Genomic DNA, 20,796 nt, shown 5'->3' on the forward strand with positions numbered 1-20,796 from the left:
GTACTAAGCATTATGATTAATCCAATTCTGTGTGTCCAAAGGCCATCTTTAAAAAGTGAATACAGGCCAGGTACAGTGGCTCACGCTCTGTAATGCCAGTGCTTTGGGAGGCTAAGGCAGGAGGATCACTTGAGCTCAGGTGTTTGAAAACAGCCTGGGTAACACAGCAAGATCCCAGCTCTACAAATAAATGAAAAAAAAATTAGCCAAACAACCATTCTACTCCAGCCTAAGCAACACAGTGAGACCCAGACTCTGAAAAGATTTTAAAAACTAATGCATTTAGAAAGAGTTGAGGAAGAATATATACCAGGTTACTGACAGATGAGACCAATGAGGCAGGAAGCAGGAGTGAAGGGGATAGGGCAGTAAGTGGTTTTTGTTTCATGTCTTATTGTGCTGTCATTTACAAACTCATTTCAACAAGAAATGTTTCCTGTAATTAACCAAAGCAGTATAGCCAAATGGTTCAGTATACACCTCCAGTGCCAGACCAGGAGAGACTGCATCTTAATTCCACCGTGTCCTCGCCAGAGGAAATACGGCAAATTATTGAACCTCTCTGCCTCTGCTTCTACCTCTGAGAAAAGGGCATGATAACAGTGCCTACTTCATAGAGCTACTGTGAAGATTCACTGAGTTGGCCTATGAAAAGCATCCATGACAGTTCCTTTACACAAGGTAAGCCCTTAATGAGACTGGCTGCTATTTTTTTTTTTTTTTTTAAATGGAGTCTCGATCTTGTTGCCCAGGCTGGAGTGCAGTGGTGTGATCTTGGCTCACTGCAACCTCCGCCTCCTGGGTTCAAGTAATTTTCCTGCCTCAGGCTTCTGAGTAGCTGGGATTATAGGCATGCGCCACCATGCCTGGCTAATTTTGTATTTGTTGTAGAGATGGGGTTTGTCCATGTTGAACAGGCTGGTCTCGAACTCCTGACCTCAGGTGATCTGCCCACCTCAGGCTCCCAAAGTGCTGGAATTACAGGAATGAGCCACCATGCCCAGCTGAGAGTGGCTACTATTCTTATCATTAGACTAACTTCGAACACTGACATGAGAGAGGTGAGCTCAGCAATGATCTGGTCAAGGTCTGCAAATGATCCAGCAAACTCTTACAATCTTTGGGAGAAGCCCAGTGCCCTGCCCATGCCAGGAACTAACTAGTTGATAAATGAATGTATGCTGCCTCCATTTACCCACCACTTCTGGGGCTGTCTGGAAGGAGCATTGGCAGGTGCATGCCCAACACATCCACTCTCTGTCTTCTTCCTTATTGACCCTTTGCTCAGGGTGGCAATGAGGCCAAGTGAAAAACTACAGATGTCCTTGTAGCAAGGAGTGGTCATGTCACAAAGTCCTAACCAAACAGTCACAAGCAGAAGTCTGCTAAGGATTTCAGGGAAGGCTTTGGATTCCTGATACAGCTGCTATCTCCTTTCCTTAGACCTCTGCCTCTGCCTGCCCACATCACAAGGATATCTGGCTGGAAGTGAAGCAACCATTTTATGAATACAAGGCTAAGGATGGTGACACAGATAAGGAGGGGCCTGGAGCAGCAGAGAGAGAATAAAGAGAGCACCGCCTTATCCTGCTGAGCTCTGCACTTCTTACATGAGAAAATGAACCCCATGGTAGCCAGGATACAGAGATGCCCCCAATGGACCACAACTTGGAAACTGTTTTGTGACATCCCTCCCATATTGAATCTGGGCTAACTCTTCCACTCACATTAACTAACAGAATGAAGCAGAAGTGATGTGGAGTCAGTTCTGGATCTAAGCCTTAAGAAGGCCCACAAAGCCTTTGGCTGCCATGTTATAAGTCCAGCTACAGGCTGGCTAGGCCACATGAAAGGAGAGGTTCCAAGACTATGGACAGACATGGACCCGGCCATTCCCAAGATGCCATTTCAGTAAAGCCATCTTGAATGTTCCAGCCCCACCCACCCTCTGCCTTCCCTGAAATCCTTAGCAGACTTCCGCTTGTGACTGTTTGGCTAGGACTTTGTGACATGACCACTTCTCGCTACAAGGACATTTGCAGCCACATAACAGACCCCAAGCAAGATCAACAGAAAAGCCATCCTGCTGAGCCTCAGCCAACCACAGGTTCACAAGAAATAAAAAACTGCTCTCATTTTAAGGCCTTAAAGTTTGGGGGTGGCTTGTTGTACAGCAATAGATAACTAGAACAAACCTCTATCTGGGTACAACACTGTACAAGTCTCATGAAGACAAGCACAGTCCCTAACTCAAGTGCCACCTGAAAAAGAAACACACGATCAATCACAAATTCAAACAAAATTGCACGTTCTGATTTCCAACCAAGATTATTAATATGAAAAAACACGAACCTGTCCCTCCACTCCTATTTCACAATAAGTACATTAAACACAACTAATCTAAGTGCCATGAATCTATTAATTGTTATAATAATGAAAAAGCATTTAAATTGCTTTTCGGTTCAACATGGTGCTGGACCTGATGAGAACCCTCCAAAAATACATCTTCTATCTGAACCAGAGGTATCATCATAATACTGTTACTTCATAGTCACTCTCAAAGGCCTAGAGCTTAACAAGGTGGCCAAACGGGTTGGATGCCTGCAATCTAATTAAAGAAGCCTATTAATAAAAATAATTTTAGGGAGGGAAAAAACTCTAGATGCAAAGGGAATGCCCATCAGGGATGTCTTGGCCAAATGAATTATGGTGCATCCACACCACTGTGTTATGCAGCCACTAAAAAGAGCAAATTGAGCACTACGCAAGGATTCAGAGGCATTTCCACATGACACTGCTATGTGAGAAGAGCAAAATGCAAGACAGTAAGTGTAATATTATCTCCTATAGGATTATATAACCATGAAGAAAAATGTGGAAAGATACATACAGTCCTTGATTGTTACCATGGGTGAAGGATTGCAAGAGGATGCTGACATAAGGGTGGAGCGGGGTGGTGGGAGGAGGCACAAGAAAGTGAAGGGACAGACCGAAAATATTTAAAAGGGGCTTGAAAAGAATTCATAAAAATAATTATCTATGGCCGGATACAGTGGCTCATGCGTGTAATCCCGCACTTTGGGAGGCCAAGGAAGGTGGATCACAAGGTCAGGAGTTCAAGATCAGTCCGGCCAACATGGTGAAACCCCATCTCTACTAAAAACACAAAAATTAGATGGGCATGGTGGCGCGTGCCTGTAATCCCAGCTACTCAGGAGGCTGAGGCAGGAGAATTGCTTGAACCAGGACCCGAGAGGCAGAGGTTGCAGTGAGCTGAGATTGTACTACTGCACTCCAGCCTGGGTGACAGAGCGAGACTTGGTATCAAAAAAAAAAAAGAAAGAAAGAAAAAGAATTATCTTTTTTTAAATCTAATTTGCTGGGTGCTATCTATGCACTAGACAGTGCTGAGTCACCTGATCTCACTTTGACTTCTCGTTTAATCATCTATTAATTGTCCCCATTTTCAAGATAAGGAAACTGCAGCCCAGAGAAGTACTGTGTGCCCACAGCTGAGGCAGTGTTGGGGCTCATGCACTATATGAAATAAGTAAAGTATAATAAGAGGGTCCCCAACTCAAACCCAAAACTTCCGCATCTGAAGCTCAAAGGACACGTGTTAAATGTGGTAGAAGAGTTTTGCTGCTGCTCTGCACACTGTTAAAATAGCAGCAGGTCCTGACGTGCAATGATGTATGCTACAGCGGCACGAAGTCCATCAGCACCTCATTCCCCTGGTGCCTCATGCTGGGAGAAATCCAAGAGGGCCACTGACCTCACTCCATGAGCTCAGGGAAGCCCTGCCCAGGATATTTGTACAGAATCAATTGCTGACACCGGGAGCTAGAAAATAGATGAGGACGTGTCAGCTATTACACGGTCAGATTCTTTGAGCTCACCATTTAATTAAAACTTGTTCGGCCCCAGAGCAAGAATTATTGCCCATTAAAGCAGGGGAGATGGATCAACTGTGCCTCGGCTGGTTAATTGCTACTTCCCAGGCATTTCCTGGCCTCCTCCTGCAGGAACACCAAGCAGGAGCTGGAGATATACACGAGATGTGTGTCTATGGTGCTATCTTCCATACAGCCTTCTTTTTACCTAAATTAACTGTACATCCTCTGCACTTACTAGGCCAAGCTTTTCTGTTCCAGGCCTCATACACCCAGGCTGCCCCGATGAGTCACTGCCAGGCCGGGGCTGCACAGACTGCAGGGGTTGCAGGATAAGAAGCCAGAGGGCTGGATGCTGCAGGAAGGTCCCAGAGAGCCGCTGGTGGCCAAGGGGAGGCATCTCTGCAGGCTGCCTCACCCATGGCCACAGGTTCCTGGGAAAGCTGACACCCTCCTCAAACCCCAAACAGGGCTGGCCACCCATCCTTGGACAATGCTGCACCTAATATAAATTCATTCATATCATAATTTAGCCTGCACCCACCACGTGTCAGGAACTGCTCTACAAGGATGGACACAAAAGTGCCTATGCTTCTGTGGAGCCTAGAGCTGGGAAGCAGAGCATAAAGTATGTCAAGTGGTAATAAATGCTTTGAAGAAAAATAAAGCAGGGAGTAAGGGCTAGGGTGAGGGAGACGGTGCTATTTCATAAGGAGAGAGGCCTCATGGAGAAGGTGACATCTGAACAGAGACTTGAGGGAGGGAAGGAGGAAGGGAGGTGGTGCTGGGGATTCTAGGAGAAGTGTTCCTGGCAGAGAGAACAGCCAGGGCAAAGTGTCTGAGGGAGGAACAGTGGAAGGCCAGTGTAGCTGGGTACAGCAAGCAAGTGGCTGAGAAGTCAGAGATAAGGTCAGACAGGGAAAATGGGGGCCTGGGGATGGGGTGGGGGCACTTGAGCACCGCTCAGTCCCCAGGCTTTAAGCACTTTACAAAGATGACTCACCGGGTACTGCTGCTATTTCCCATTTCACAAGAAGAGGAAACTGAGGCCCAGAGAGGAAAGAGGACTCACTTGAGACCACAGAGCTCATGTGCACCAGGCTGGGCTGCCCTGCTGTCCTGGCACAGAAGTCTGCATCCAGCAGGGACTCAACTAAGAGTCACCGATTCCTTCTCTTGGGAGAAATGTCCTCCATCTCAGTCCCTCAACACCCAGCCCACTCTTTCTTCACATTTAGGAGAAGACAGGTAGACATTTCAGGGAGAAGAGGAGAGAAAAAAAAAAAGAAAACAAAAAAGCCAATTGTCTAACTCTGAAGAGGAAGAAACATTATTCACTTTCTCTGCAAGTCACTGCCACATTTAATGAATATCGCTCACCTGAAAGGCTCCCAGAACACGGCTCTAATCACAAAGTGGGCAGGTGGCTGTCAGGGAGCCCCAGGTGGGCTCCTCCTGTCCTGGGTCCTCCCAGGCGAGGCTACCTGCCTCAGCTCTCCAGGCCGACCTCGGTGGTGCCCGCCCCCAGCCCGCTGAGGGTGTCTGGAATGCGGAAACAGGAACTTGCCGTGCCAGCTCCTAACAGCAACTTATTCAACAGCCACAGGAACACGCTAGCCACCGGAGTTCCCCAGGAGATGGCTGGTCTTCGTGAACAGGCGCGTTCCCAAAGAAAGCTGTTTTGCCAACAGTCCCTTTGGGGGAGGGAAAGAAAAGGCCGCCTTACTCATCAGACACGCGGTCTGAGGAGTCTGAATGGGCTTCAGAGAAAGCTCACAGGTAACAAAGGCGGCTCGCGTCTTACCTCAGATTCAGGCACAGGCCACCTGTTCACTGACAGAGCCAGGTCTGGACTTGTGCCCACAGTGTCCCCTGCCCTGAGCTTGCACCTGGATGCTTCATTTAGAACTGTACAATCCAAAGGTGGGCTCTTTGGCCCGTGCAGACAAGGCACGAGCTCATAGAGGCAATGCCGCTTAATAATTAAACGCGGTCGCTGGACTCTTCCAGCCAGCTTTGGAAGCACAACCGAACAGCTTTGACTGGCTAATGATAACACCCACAACCGGAATGCTCACTGCACAAGGCGCTGTTCTAAGCGCTGCACATGAATCCTCTCTCCTAACCCTCACAGCAACCCTCTAAGGAGGGACTATCAGCATTCTTATTTTACAGATGAGAAGTTGAACAAATAAGTCACAGGCCAAGGTCACACAGGAAGAAGCGCTAGGGTGGGGATTTAACTCAAGCAGAGTGGCTCCAAGGTTCCAGTTTTTAAGCACTACTTTTATTTTATTTTATTTTGAGACAGTCTTACTCTGTTGCCCAGGCTGGATGGAGTGCAGTGGTGCAATCTCAGCTCACTGCAACCTCCACCTTCTGGGTTCAAGGGATTCTCCTGCCTTAGCCTCCCAAGTAGCTGGGATTAGAGGCATGTACCACCACACCTAGCTACGTTTTTAAAAATATATTTTTAGTGGAGACGAGGTTTCACCAAGTTGGCCAGGCTGGTCTCGGACTCCTAACCGCATTGGTCTCCCCAGTGCCAGGATGACAGGCATGAGTCACCGTGCCTGACCTTAACCACTACTTTAGCTCTCCTCTTGTAAGAAGAAGCAGGTGCTCCTACTGGGCCTCAGTTTCCTCATCTATGAAATGGGATGAGGAGTCAGTGAGAGCTTTATTACTGTTTTTGTAGAGACAAGGCTCTCACTGTGTTGTCCAGGCTGGTCTCGAACTCCTTGTTTCAAGCAATCCTCCCTCCTTGGCCTCCCAAAGCGCTGGGATTACAGGTGTGAGCCACTGTGCCTGGACAAGTGAGATCTTTTTGTGAGCTTGTGGTGCACAAAAATGCTCAATAACTATCAGCTGCACTCATATGCTGCCCTCAGAGTCAATTAGGTCTAGCTTATTCCTTCAAAATACTGAATAATCAGCTCATGGTCACAGAGTTTAAATTCTAGGCAGCTGAGGGAAAAGAAATTAAGAAAGGCTCTTACAATCCTTCTTTTCATGACACACACAAAAATAAATAGAACGTCTATTCTGAGTCAGGCACTGGGACACAGTAGTTAACAAAAACCACATAAACCCTGCCCACAGGGAGCTTATAGTCCCCTGTGAATGAACAGGCACAGAATATTCAAACATTTGCAGATGTATCACATACTGAGTGCTCCTTTGGGTTGGGCACTGTGATGGTCTAAGCATGTCACGTGCTTTGATGTATTTAATACTTCCAACAACCTAGGAGGGCAGTACTATTACCAGGTTCACCTTCTAGATATGCAAACAGAGACATGCAAGGCTAAGTGGCTTGCCCAAAGTAAAACAGAGACCCCAAGATGGATCCAGAACTTGCACTCAGCAGTCTGGCTCAGAGCCCATGCTGCATTGCTCAGCTCTTCACAGTCCCAGAGAGCCATGGCTTTACACTGCAGCCTCGAGCAGCAGCAACAGGCATCCTCAGGAAATTACAGTTTGCAAAAGGGATGGTCACTTTTCATATTTTTTTTTTTTTGGTGAGGGGGTGCAGGATTATCAAATACTACTTATTATAAGTCATATTTATGCTGGGCACCATGGCTCACACCTGAAATCCCAGAACTTTCGGAGGATGAGGTAGGAGGATCGCTTGAGCCCCAAGAGTTTGAGACCAGCCTGGGCAACAAAGTTGAGACTTCGTCTCTACGAAAGATAAAAAATTAGCCAGGTATGGTGGCATGAACCTGTGGTCCCAGCTACATGGGAGGCTGAGGTGGAAGGACAGCTTGAGTACAGGAGGTTGAGGCTGCAGTGAGCCATAATCGCACCACTGCACTCTAGCCTGGGTGACAGAATAAAACTGTCTCTAAAAACAACAAACAATGGCCTGGCACAGTGGCTCACGCCTGTAATCCCAGCACTTTGGGACGCCAAGGTGGGCAGATCACCTGAGGTGGAGAGTTTGAGACCAGCCTGACAAACACGCAGAAACCCCGCCTCTACTAAAAACACAAAAATTAGCCTGGCATGGTGAGTATAATCCCAGCTACTTGGGAGGCTGAGGCAGGAGAATCCCTTGAACCTGGGAGGCGGAGATTGTAGTGAGCTGAGATGGCGCCACTGCACTCCAGCCTGGGCAACAAGAGCAAAACTCCGAAACTCCACAAATAGCAGAGGCTTGGTAAGCACTTACCATGTGCTGGTCCCTGGGGGTAAGCCCTTGACCAGCATCCTCTCCTTTCATCCAAGGACAACCCTCAGAGGTAGAAACTCAGTCTTTGCAAGGAGGGGTAAGAGAAGGGGGAAGGGAATCAGGAGCAGAGAGCGGGGTGAGACCCAGGTGTTTCTGAGCAGAGTGAGTAAGTGCTCTCACAGACCACGCACTCTTAACCTTCAGACTCCTGCCTCATCACTCAACTCAGGTTTCCCTGAATTGTCAAACAAAATACTTGGTATTCCAACAAGATTCAGAGTTCTTGTGGTACAGGGACTCTGTGCACACAGTTTGAAAGGTAGGCAAGATTAGAGAACAAAAAGTGAAGTCCTGATTCAGGTAACTACAAAACAAAGTTGGTAAGCACAATGACAAAAATGCATGGGTATTATGCTTTCACTCTGTTTCACTTATTTCTGCAGCAGATCCAATTGTCTGCCTGCCCAATATCCACCCCCTTTCCCAGTCCTTTCCTAAATGGCACTCTTATTTTATTCCTGTAGCCACTTTCCTCCCTATACCACATACTTCAGGGAAGGCTGGCTCCAGCCCCAGCCCCAGTGAGTCAATCCTGATTGGCCCTTGGCTGATTTCTCCGGGCAAGGTCACATGTCACAATGTTGACCAATGAGATATGAGGAAAATCTGTGAGATAAGCAATCAATGAAACCTCACAGATTTTCCTCATATCTAAGTTGTAGTGCAATGGCACAATCTTGGCTCACTTCAACCTCTGCTTCCCAGGTTCCAGCGATTCTCCTGCCTCAGCAGGAGTAGGTGGGATTACAGACCCACCACCACACCCAGCTAATTTTTGTATTTTTAGTAGAGACCGGGTTTCACGATGTTCGCCAGGCTGGTCTTGAATTCCTGACCTCAGCTGATCCACTCACCTTGGCCTCCCAAAGTGCTGAGATTACAGGCGTGAGCCACCATGCCTGGACTAATTTTTGTATTTTTTAGTAGAGACAGGGTTTCATTATGGTGGCCAGGCTGGTCTCAAACTCCCAACCTCAAGTGATCTGCCCACCTTGGCCTCCCGAAGTGCTGGGATTACAGACCTGAGTCACCACACCTAGCCAGTTTCCACACTCTTAAAGAGATACACAGCAAATGAGAGATGCCCTCTTTCTGCTGCTGGATGTGGCCCTGTCAGGGTGTGCCAATTGGAGCCCTGGGCAGTCATCTTGTGGCCACACAGGGAGCCTAAGGACACAGGAGACACACCGCGGATGGCAAGGTGGCTTGAAGGAGAAGGACGGGGTCCTTGCAGGCATTGTGGAACTGCCTAGTCAACTCTTGTGCTGCCTACCTACAGGTTTGTTACGTAAGATCATAAATCTCTTTATTTCAGGCCAATTTCATCTGGGCTTCCTATTACAGTAGCTCATGGTTCTCAAAACAGGCTTCCTAGACCAGGGGCACCAGTGCCACCACAAAATGCAAATTCCCAAGCTAGATTTCCGGAATCAGGAACTCGGGGTGGGGCCCAGCAATCTGTGTTTTACCAAGCCCTCCAGGGATTCTGATCCTGGCTCAGGTTTTTTGTTTGTTTGTTTGTTTGTTTGTTTTTTGAGACAAAGTCTCATTCACTCTGTTGCCCAGGCTGGAGTGTAGTGGAACGATCCTGGCTCATTGTAACCGCCACCTCCCAGGTTCAAGTGATTCTCCTGCCTCAGCTTCCCGAACAGTTGGGACCACAGGTGTGCACCACCACACCCGGCTAATTTTTGTATTTTTAGTAGAGATGGGGTTTCACCATGTTGCCCAGGCTGGCCTCAAACTCCTGGCCTCAAATGATCTGCTGGCCTCGGCCTCCCAAAGTGCTGGGATTACAGATGTGAGCCACCGCACCTGGCCTTGCTCAGGTTTGAAAACCACTGCAGTAGCACACAGAGCTTAAGAGTTAGGATCCAACTCTGGAGTCAGACTGCCTGAATCCAAATCACATGACCATGCTTATACACTGCTGGTGGGAATGTAAATAAGCTCAGCCACTATAGAAAGCAGTTTGGAGATTTCTCAAAGAACTAAAAATAGAATTACCATTTGACCCAGCAATTCCATTACTGGGTATCGACCCAAAGGAAAAGGAACCGTTCTACCAAAGACAGCTGCGTTTGTAGGCTCATCACAGCACTATTCACAATAGTAAAGCCATGGAACCCACCCAGATGCCCATAAGCATAAAGATAATGTGGTACACATATACCATGGATTACTACAGAGCCATAAAGAAGAATGAAATCATGTCTGTTGCAGCAACATGGATGTAGCTGGAGATTATCCTAAGGGAATGAATACAGAAACAGAAGACCAAGCACTCCGTGTTCTTCTAAGTAGGAGCTAAACATTGGGCACACACACACACACACACACACACACACACGAACAATAAACACTGGGGATTCCAAAAGCCAAGAGGGAATGGGGCAAGGGTTGAAAATCTACCTATTGGGTACTCTGTTCACTATTTGGGTGACAGCAACTATACCTCAAAACCTCAGTATCACACAATATACTCATGCAACAAACCTGCACATGTACCCCATGAATCTAAAAAAAAAAAAAAAATCATGTCACCAACTTTTTCTAGCTGCCTGACCTTGAACAAGTTATTCAAATGTAGTTACCTCATTTGCAAAGGGAGAATAGTATCTCACAGGGTTGTCGTGAGGCTTAAAGGAGGCTTTATGGGAAGGACCCAGCAGTGTCTTGCAGGCAGCAGACTCTACGTCTGTTGCCTGTTTGCTGCTGCAGTTGTTGCTGTTGATGTTATTATTACTGTTTGCAGCCAAAGACTCACCAACTGGCATATCTTCCCGACTGAGCTCTTCCCAAGTTGGCACTGTAAGTCCTTTAAAGTTATTTCACCTCCACTCCCGCCCACAGGATCCAGGCCAGTACCCTGGGGTTCCACTGGTGCACCTGCACCTCAGGGAGGTGCACGGCTCCGCAGGCCTCCTCCCCAAGCCTGAACCACCTGGTCCCTGCAGACATTCCCACAGACACTCCAAGTGGGGTGCTCTGCCAGCTACTCTGCTTGGTGACTGATCCAGAATGCCCACGAGTTACAGAGGGCACCCCCCACCATGTGAGTCACACCAAACATCCAGCAAGAGCCCACAGGGCTCCTCCCTCTGGGAGCTGTGATTTCAAAACTGGTGGCACCAAGATGCAGAAGGCCAAAGTGACTAACATCATCCACCAGGTGAGGTCCCCGTGAGAAGAGGCAGCCTCTGGCTGGGCTTTATAGCAAGCCCCAGTTTGAGGCTACAAGTGGAGCAGGGGTTTTCACACCCTGGTATCACAGGCACTGTTGGGCCTGTCACTAAGGAGGGTAAGATCCAGGAGGAATGGGCATAGGACCACCCACCTTTACAGCAAGAAAGGATTGACCAAATTCCTCATGTTCCTGAAAGGAAGCTGTTAGGCTGAACCTCATAAAATTGCCAATATGCAACCATTCTTGACCCACGAAAGCGCAATTTCAGTCAGTTCAACCTAATACAGTAAAATACAGGAAACTCACTAAAATAATGTAGTGTCAAGGAATTGGTCACCAGCAGGAAATTGGAATGGCGGGGGCCTCTTGGGAAGGGAACTGGTTGCCCTATTTTTGTTGCTTCAGTTCCATGTATGGGTTGTCACTAGTCAAACTTTTCAAAAATGAAATAAATCAACCAACCCTGCAAAATCTTCCCTTCTCAACCAGAGAAAAGACAAACCTGGCCGGGCACGGTGGCTCACATCTGTAAACCCAGCACTTTGGGAGGCCGAGGCAGGTGGATCACAAGGTTAGGAGTCCAAGAACATCCTGGCCAATATGGCGAAACCCCATCTCTACTAAAAATACAAAAATTAGCCAGGCGTGGTGGCATGCACCTGTAGTCCCAGCTACTCAGAAGGTTGAGGCACAAGAATCACTTGAACCCAGGAGGCAGAAGTTGCAGTGAGCCAAGATCGTGCCACTGCACTCCAGCCTGGGCGACAGAGCGAGACTCTTGTCTCAAAAGAAAAGAAAAGAAAAGACAAACCTGTGCAGGACCCTAAGAGACCTGCGAATCTGTCTCCTCTCTACCCTCATCCCTCCCACTCTCCCTGGCTCACTCTGCTCCAGCCATGCGGGCCTCAATCTTACCAAGCCCTTTGCCTCAGGGCCTTTGCAATGGCTGTTCCCACTCCCCCATCTCCTTCAGGTCTGTCCTAGAGCCTCCTTCACAGGGATGCCATCCCTGGCCACCCTGCCCAAAATTTCAACACCTTCCACCCTAATGCAGTCATGTGTTGCATAACAGTGTTTCACTCAATGATGGACCCTAGATGACCTACAAGGGTGGTCCCATAAGACAAAAATGAAGCTGAAAAATTCCTATTGCCTAATGACATGCGAGCCACAAGAAGGTCTATGCACCATGCATTACTCACCTGTTTGTCGTGATGCTGGTGTAAACAAACTTACTGTGCTCCCATTCATGTAGAAGACAACGTGGCACATACAATCCTGTACAGTACAGAATCCTTTTTTTTTTTTCCTTACACAGTCTCACTCTATTGCCTAAGCTGGAGTGCAGTGGTGTGATCTTGGCTCATTGCAATCTCTGCCTCCTGGGTTCAAGCGATTCTCCTACCTCAGCCTCCTGAGTAGCTAGGATTACAGGTGCATGTCACATCACCCAGCTAATTTTTGTATTTTTAGTAGAGGTGGTGTTTCACCATGTTGGCCAGGCCGGTCTAGAACTCCTGACCTCAGGTGATCCACCCTCCTCAGCCTCCCAAACTACTGGGATTACAGGCATAGGCCACCCCGCCAGGCCCGTGAACAGTACCTCATACTTGATACGGATAATAAATGATTATGTTACTGGTTTACATATTTACTATATACACGATTTTTTTTTTTTTTTTGAGACGGAGTCTAGCTCTGTCACCCAGACTAGGGTGCAGTGATTAATCTCAGCTCACTGCAACCTCTGCCTCCCAGGTTCCAGCGATTCTCCTGCTTCAGCCTCCCAAGCCGCTAGGATTACAGGCACCTACTACTATGCCCGGCTAATTTTTGTATTTTTAGTAGAGATGGGGTTTTGCCATGTTGGCCAGGCTGTATATATATGTATTTTGTTATTTTAGAGTGTGCTCCTTCTACTTATACACAAAAAAGCTGTAAAACAGCCTCAGACAGGCCCTCCAGGAGGTATTCCAGAAGAAGGCACTGTTATCATAGGAAGTGACAGTTCCACGTGTGTTACTGCCCCCTGAAGACCCTCCAGTGGGACAAAACATGGAAAAGGATCAGTGATACTAATGATCCCATGTAGGCTTAGGCTCATGTGTTTGTGTCTTAGTTTTTACTAAAAGAAGCTCAAAAGGCAAAAAAATAAAAATAGAAAAATTTTAATTTAAAAATAGAAAAAAGCTTACAGAAAAAGGATATAAAGAAAATATTTTTGTACAACTGAATAAGGTGTGTTGTAAGCTAAGTGGTATAACAAAAGAGTCGAGGCAGGGCACACTGGCTCATGTCTATAATCTCAGCACAGGCGGGCAGATCACCCAAGGGCAAGAGTTCTAGACCAGACTGGCTAACATGGTGAAACTCCATCTCTACTAAAAAGACAAAAAAAAAAATTAAAAGAAAATTAGATTACAGGTGGTAGGTGCCTGTAGTCCCAGCTACTCAGGAGGCTGAGGCAGGAGAATCGCTTGAACCCAGGAGGCAGAGGTTGCCATGAGCTGAGATCACACCACTACACTCCAGCCTGGGCAACAGACAGAGCGAGACTTCATCTCAAACAAAACAAAACAAAGCAAAACAAACAAAAAACAACAAAAAAAACCCAGTTAAGAAATATAAAAGTTTACAAAGTAAACAAGTTATAGTAAGCTATAGTTAATTTATTATTGAGGGAATATTTTTTAAAATAAACTTAGTGTTGCTGAAACATCCAGTGTCTATAAACTCTACAGTATGTACAATACTGTCCTAGCCTTCCCATTCACTTACCCCTCACTCACTGACTCACCAGAGCAACTTCCAGTCCTACAAGCTCCATCCATGGTAGGTACCCTGCACAGGTGCTCCTTGTAAAAAATCTTTTATGCCATATTTTTACAGTATCTTTTCTATGTTTAGATACACAAATACTTGCCATTGTGTTACAACTACCCACAGAATTCGGGGCAGTCACATGCCACGTAGGTTTGTAGCCTAGGAGCAATAGCCTACCCCAATAGAGCCTAGATGTGGAGGAGGCTGTACCATCCCAGTTTGCAACAAGTACATTCTATGAGGGTCACACAACAAGAGTCTAACAATGCATTTCTCGGAACACATCCCCACTGTGAAGCCATGAGTGACTGCTTCCTAGACTCTTGCCCTGTTCGATTTCTGCCCCTTCACACTTGTCACCACCTGACATGGTATGCGTTTTACTTCTTTATCTTGTTTGTTGACTGACTCTTCCATTTGAAGGTGAGCCCCAGAGGGTGAGAAGCCTTGTCTGTTTTGCTCATTGCTATACCTTTGTATCTAGAACAGTGCTCCCCTCACTGAGGACTTGATAAGTTTACAAATCAAGGCCAGACATGGTGGCTCATTCCTGTAATCCTAGCACTTTGGGAGGCTGAAGTGGTTGGATCACCTGAGGTCAGGAGTTCAAGACCAGCCTGGCCAACATGGTGAAACCCCATGTCTATTAAAAAAATACAAAAAATTAGCCAGGTGTGGTGGCTAGCACCTATAATCCCAGCTACCACAGAGGCTGAGGCAGGAGAATTCCTTGAACCTGGAGGGTGGAGATTGCCGTGAGCTAAGATTATGCCACTTTACTGCAGCCTGGGTGACAGAGCAAGACTCCACCTCAAAAAAAAAAAAGAAAGAAAGAAAGAAAGAAATCAGACTCACGGCATCAGCATTTGGGATTTGCTGCCCTCAGATCCAACGTGCAGTGCACACTAGGAAATACACAATAATCAAGCCACCTACACTGAAGACAGAGCTCCCAACATTCTCTCCACATTGGACTCACTGAAAGCCTCTCTCCTAAAAGAACTGCAAAAAGTGCCTTTGAAAGAAAAAGAGGCAGGGCATGATGGCTTATACCTGTGATCCCAACACTTTGGGAGGCTGAGGAAGGAGGACTGCTTGAAGCCAGGAGTTCAAGACCAGTCACAACAACATAACAAGAACCAGTTTCTACAAAAATTATCCCACCATGGTGGTGTGTGCGTGTGGTCCCAGCTACTTGGGAGACTGAAGTGGGAGGACCACTTGAGCCCAGGTCTAGGATGCAGTGAGTTGTGATCACACCACTGCACCATAGGTGCAAGGGCAAGACCTTGTCTCAAGAAAAAAAAAAGAAAGAAAAAGAAAGTACAGAGATAAAGATGGTGCTGGGGATGGAAGTTATGGAAGCTAGAGGGGGTGCAGGACTTCCCCTGCCTTCCTCCCTGCAAACAAACAGCACAGCATAGAAAACCAGCACCGGAGGGATGGGCACGGTGGCTCATGCCTGTAATACCAGCACTACGGGAGGTCAAGGTGGGTGGATCATGAGGTCAGGAGTTCGAGACCAGCCTGGCCAACATGGTGAAACCCCATCTTTAATAAAGATACAAAAAATTAGCCAGGCATGGTGGCTGATGCCTGTAATCCCAGCTACTAAGGAGGCTGAGGCAGGAGAATCACATGAACCTAGGAAGTAGAGGTTGCAGTGAGCCAAAATTGCATGATTGCATTCCAGCCAGGGCGGACAGGGAGAGACTCTGTCTCAAAAAAACAAAAAAACAAACAAAAAAAAAAACAGGGCACCGGAGAGAAGAGCTCACCATCAGATGCAACAAACAGCACCAGCACTGGCAAGATCAGACCAACCAGCGCTCCTATTCCCATCAACCATCTCTACCTACCAGGCAGCACTGCATCAGGAGAAGCCCCCAAATGTTGCCCTCTTTCCTGCCACTTCCACATTCGAACTGCACCACATACTGATGTGCTGTTGTTCCAGACCCCCAGAGCACAAATGCAGTGATGTGAACGGGGAGTGCATGCTGGCTTTAAGGCACTGTAGCTGCTAACTTGATTAGAAATACCATCGGCTCCCAAGCACTGTCACAAGCTGCATCTTGCCCCTTTTCTTCTTTTGTCCAGAGTCAGGACTGAAAGAGGCACGTTTCCTGCCTCCTGCTGTGGTGCTGTGGGTATACTGAAGGCTGGATTCCAGTTCGTGTGGGGCCTCAACAAAGACTCACCAGAGGAAGGCCAGGTATCAGATCTGTGTAGGTCTGTCCTAAGGGGAGGGTCTGAGGCTTCTTGTTGAAACAAGTCCTTGGAAAAAATGTTGCGGGGAGGCCCACAGGCAGGTGCTTGAGGGAAACAGATCTTAGGGAAGAGGGACCTCAGTAAACCAACCTGAAGGCCAGTGCCACGGTGCTCACTGCTCAAGTTGCCAGGGCTGCTGGGGTCTGGCCGGGTGTTTCCACTGATGCCAGACACGGCTTTATCAAAGGGGCTTCTAAAGCCATGGGCCAAGTATTGGCTCATATAATAGAGAAGAAAAAAAAAGCAAATATTTGTATTATATAAGTGGACCAAGCAGAGGCAGGGAATTCCCACGTATGTACACTTGAGCTTGAAATACACAAATGCTGGGTGAATTTGTTGTACTTGTTTTTAACTTTTCATGATGATACATTTCAAATACACCACAGCAAAAAAAAAAAAGAGTATAATAAGCCCTTATTGTCCGGCTTCAATAGTTCCATTCACGGGCAATCATATTTCATCTCTGAATCACCCACACACACTTGAGCCCCTGTACCCTCCGCCTGTCTGTATTATTTTGAAGCAAATCCTAGACATCTTAGCAGTTTAATCATAGGTATTTTAGCATGAGCAACTTACAGATAAGGACTTTTTAGGTCGGGTATGGTGGGCTCATGCCTGTAATCCCAACACTTTGGGAGGACAAAGGGAAGATCACTTGGGTCCAGGAGTTCAAGACCAGCCTATGTAACACAGAGAGGTCCTGTCTCTACAGAAAATAAAAAATTAGCTGGGCATGGTCGTGCACACCTGCAGCCCTAACTACTCAGAAGACTGAGATGGGGGGATTGCTTGAGGCCAGGAGATTGAGGCTGCAGGGAGCTATGATCATGTCACTGTACTGCAGCCTGGGTGATAGAGTGAGACCCTGTCTAAAAAAAAAAAAAATTGCAAACCAAGAAGTACTGTCCAGAGGGGTATTAAATTAAAGCCTCAGGGCCCGGCCGGGCCTGGTGGCTCACACCTGTAATCCCAGCACTGTCAGAGGCTGAGGCAGGCAGACCACCTGAGGTCGGGAATTAGAGACCATCCTGAGCAACATGGAGAAACCCTGTCTCTACTCAAAATACAAAATTAACCGGGTTTGGTGGCACATGCCTGTAATCCCAACTACTCGGGAGACTGAGGCAGGAGAATCGCTTGAACCTGGGAGGCAGAGGTTGCAGTGAGCCGAGACTGCACCACTGCACTCCAGCCTGGGCAACAAGAGTAAAACTTGGTCTCAAAACAAACAAACAAACAAACAAACAAAAAACAAGCCTCAGGGCCCAAAGGGCCCTGGGATCTGTTGTGGAGCTTCCCCAAAACAGAAGCTCAGAGACCACGTGTAGAGTGGAGAGGTGGAACTAGTGAGAATGGTCCACTTGTCTGCCCCATCTGTTCATCTGTCCATTCACGGAAAGACCACACAGTGAGTGTTTAAGAGCCTAGACTGTGGAGCCAGTGGTTTGCATCTGAATCCTGAATTTGAGACTCACCAGCTCTGTAACTTGAACTTCTCTGTACCTCAGTTTCCTCTTACGAGACATAGGAATAACAACAGTACCTACCCCGAGGAGTGATTCTAAGAATTAAATGGGGTATTACATGAGAAGCACTCAGAACAGTGCCTCCTACATAGTAAGAGCTCAGTGAATGCTAGCTTGCATCATTAATTCAGTCAACAGATTCGTACTGAGCATCTTAAATGACAGGCACTGTCCAGCAGTTGCAGATAAGTGTGGTGAGCACCAGCTGGGGACAGGAACAAGCTGAGAATCTCCAGCACCTGCCCTGTTTGGGTAGGAGGCCAGGATTCATCCTGCACCTGAAACCACCGAAAAGTCTAGAACAGGCGTCCCCAAACTATAGCCCGCGGACCGCATGCAGCCCCCTGAGGCCATTTATCCGGTCCCCCGCCGCACTTCAGGAAGGGGCACCTCTTTCATTGATGGTGAGAGGAGCACAGTATGTGGTGGCCCTCCAACGGTCTGAGGGACAGTGAACTGGCCCCCTGTGTAAAAAGTTTGGGGACACCTGGTCTAGAACCACGACCCTCACTGAGTTGACAGAGGAAACCACTGTGATGTCCCCTCCCCATACCCCATCCACTGGCAATATCTTTGGAGCACAGCAAGGGTAAGATGCATTCACATGCTAAGCTCTGCTGTTGCTTCCACCAGAGCCCATAGCACCTACCAGAATCCACAGCAATGAGGGCCAGAGTCAGAGACACAAGAGGCTTCACACCCAAAGCAGCAGTTTGTTTGTTTGTTTGTTTGTTTTGAAATGGAGTCTCGCTCTGTCGCCCAGGCTGGAGTGCAGTGATGCGATCTTGGCTCACTGCAGCCTCTGCCTCCTGGGTTCAAGCAATTCTCCCACCTCAGCCTCCTAAGCAGCTGGGATTACAGGTATGTACCATCAGGTCTGGCTAATTTTTGTACTTTTAGTAGAGATGGGGTTTCATCACGTTGGCCAATCTGGTCTCAAACTCCTGACCTCAGGTAATCTGCCCTCCTCAGCCTCCCAAAGTGCTGGGATTACATGTGTGAGCCACTACTCCCGGCCCTAAAGCAGCAATTTAGAAATGAGCTTTCCAACAAGCCAAGACCTTTCCTACCTTCCTCAGTCTCCCTGCCCACCCTCCTCCCAACTCCCCAAAGACCCCTCTCTTTCCCGGGAGATAAGGTTCCAGGTTCCAGCAAACCTAGAGGTCAATTTAAGGAGTGGGCCTCTCAATCATTCAGGTCTCAAACCAGCATCCCAGCACCAATGTAAACCCAGAGATCAATGCTGAAAAACTGGGAAGTTTTTTGTTTGTTTTTGTTTTTGTTTTTGTTTTTGAGACAGGGTCTTGCTCTGTCACCCAGGCTGGAGTGCAGTGGCGCAATCACGGCTCACTGCCGCCTTGACCTCCTGGCCTAAAGCAATCAATCCTCCTACCTCAGCCGCCCATGCAGCTAGGACTACAGGCACACACCACCACATCCAGCTAATTTTTTAATTTTTTATAGAGATGGAGACTCACTTTGTTGTCCAGGCTGGTCTCAAACTCCTGGGCTTAAGCGATGCTCCTGCCTGGGTCTCCCAAAATGCTAGGATTGGCTAGGCATAGTGGCTCACACCTGTAATCCTGGCACTCTGGGAGGCTGAGGAGGGTGGATTATGAGTTCAGGAGTTCGAGACCAGCCTGGCCAATATGGTAAAACCCCGTCTCTACTAAAAATATAAAAACTAGCTGGGCGTGATGGCGCACGCTTATAGTCCCAGCTACTCGTGAAGCTGAGGCAGAAGAATTGCTTGAACCCAGGAGGCAGAGCTTGCAGTAAGCTGAGATTGTGCCATTGCCCTCCAGCCTGGGCAATAGAGGGAGACTCTGTCTCAAAAAAAAAAACAAAGGCCGGGTGCGGTGGCTCAAGCCTGTAATCTCAGCACTTTGGGAGGCCGAGGCGGGTGGATCACGAGGTCGAGAGATCGAGACCATCCTGGTCAACATGGTGAAACCCCGTCTCTACTAAAGGTGCAAAAAATTAGCTGGGCATGGTGGCATGTGCCTGTAATCCCAGCTACTCAAGAGGCTGAGGCAGGAGAATTGCCTGAACCCAGAAGGCGGAGGTTGCGGTGAGCCGAGATCGTGCCATTGCACTCCAGCCTGGGTAACAAGAGCGAAACTCCGTCTCAAAAAAAAAAAAAAAAAAAAAAAAAAAAAAAAGTAAAGCTGGGTTTCTCTAACAACTAGACTAGCTTTCCAATTCTCAAAATGCTAGGATTACAGGTCTTCTACGACTGGCCTGAGAATCAATTTTGTGCAACAAGTCCCTCCTATGGTTTTTATTGCTCAAAACTCAGACCCTATCCCCTTTAAACACCCTCCAATGCAGCATATGAAACAGGCTTAAAGTATACACTCTGTACCTGAGCTCAAATTCAGCCTCCACCATTCCCCAACTTTGACCAAGTGGCCTCTCATTGCTTTACTTTAGCTTCCTCATCTGTGAAATGGGAATAACCGTAGTCCCTGGCACCTCAGAACACAAGTAACACCCACCAACACTAAACACAGTGTCAGGCACATAGGGCAGGTCAGACAGACAGTAGCTCTAAGGTGAGCTATACTTGCTTATGATAAACCTGCTTTTCATCATACATCTGCCCTTCTCCACCAAGATAAAACAGGGGTGGCATGTCTGATCTATCACTGAACTACCACCTTGGATTTGACAGCCCATGCTGACCGACATAGTAGCCATTAACCACATGTTGCTACCAAGCACTTGAAACATAGCTGGTGCAAACTGAGATGTGCCGAAAGTGTAAAATACACATTGTATGTCAAAGGCTTAATGTGAAACAAAGGATGTACAATAGCTCATTAATGATTTTTATATTCATTACACGTTGAA

The 20,796-nt window shown here is 47.5% G+C and overlaps 1 protein-coding gene across 13 annotated transcripts in view; it reads right to left on the reverse strand.

Annotated features, from left to right (window-relative positions):
• SIPA1L3 (signal induced proliferation associated 1 like 3) overlaps window positions 1-20,796 on the reverse strand; it is a 293,879-nt gene that overhangs the window by 264,034 nt on the left and 9,049 nt on the right. For 4 of the 13 annotated variants that reach the window (XM_039465881.2, XM_074386409.1, XM_074386406.1 and 1 more), the window contains exon 1: window positions 5,274-20,041. The exons of 6 other annotated variants lie outside the window; for them this stretch is intronic. The gene's annotated coding sequence lies outside the window, so the exon portion shown is untranslated. Of the gene's footprint in view, window positions 20,042-20,796 lie in introns of those variants that run through there. 3 more of the 13 variants (XM_074386405.1, XM_074386411.1, XM_074386408.1) reach the window with 2 other exon arrangements.

Source organism: Saimiri boliviensis, chromosome 14 (assembly GCF_048565385.1).
Source record: "Saimiri boliviensis isolate mSaiBol1 chromosome 14, mSaiBol1.pri, whole genome shotgun sequence".
NCBI lineage: Eukaryota > Metazoa > Chordata > Mammalia > Primates > Cebidae > Saimiri > Saimiri boliviensis.